The sequence below is a fragment of the Sinocyclocheilus anshuiensis genome, unplaced genomic scaffold, assembly GCF_001515605.1.
Source record: "Sinocyclocheilus anshuiensis isolate Anshui unplaced genomic scaffold, SAMN03320099.WGS_v1.1 scaffold15032, whole genome shotgun sequence".
Lineage (NCBI taxonomy): Eukaryota > Metazoa > Chordata > Actinopteri > Cypriniformes > Cyprinidae > Sinocyclocheilus > Sinocyclocheilus anshuiensis.
The window spans coordinates 2,068-2,346 of NW_015548165.1; the positions used below are offsets into that span (position 1 = coordinate 2,068).

The 279-nt window shown below is 50.5% G+C and overlaps 1 non-coding gene across 1 annotated transcript; it reads left to right on the top strand.

The window, feature by feature from the left end:
- Positions 1 to 168: 168 nt before the first annotated feature.
- Positions 169 to 240, top strand: trnae-cuc (transfer RNA glutamic acid (anticodon CUC)). Its single transcript has one exon. It is a non-coding gene; the product is annotated as a tRNA-Glu (tRNA).
- The last annotated feature ends 39 nt before the right edge of the window (positions 241 to 279 follow it).

A 279-nucleotide genomic window follows, 5' to 3' on the forward strand; every position in this document is an offset into this window, starting at 1 on the left:
CATCTTATTCATTGTGCCACGTGCCCACTGACAAAAGTGCTTCTAGATTGCACCAGACTTGTTGGTTTTTGACATGACAGAGGCCAGAATTGCTGTCTGCTTACTCTCATGCTGTTATCAGGAGTGCAGCCCACAAGCCCAACAGTTCACCACTTCCACCCCAGCCCTTCTCTGGTGGTCTAGTGGTTAGGATTCGGCACTCTCACCGCTGTGGCCTGGGTTCGATTCCCAGTTAGGGAATGCTCTTTTGCCTTCCAACGGTGGACTGTCAATTGAATC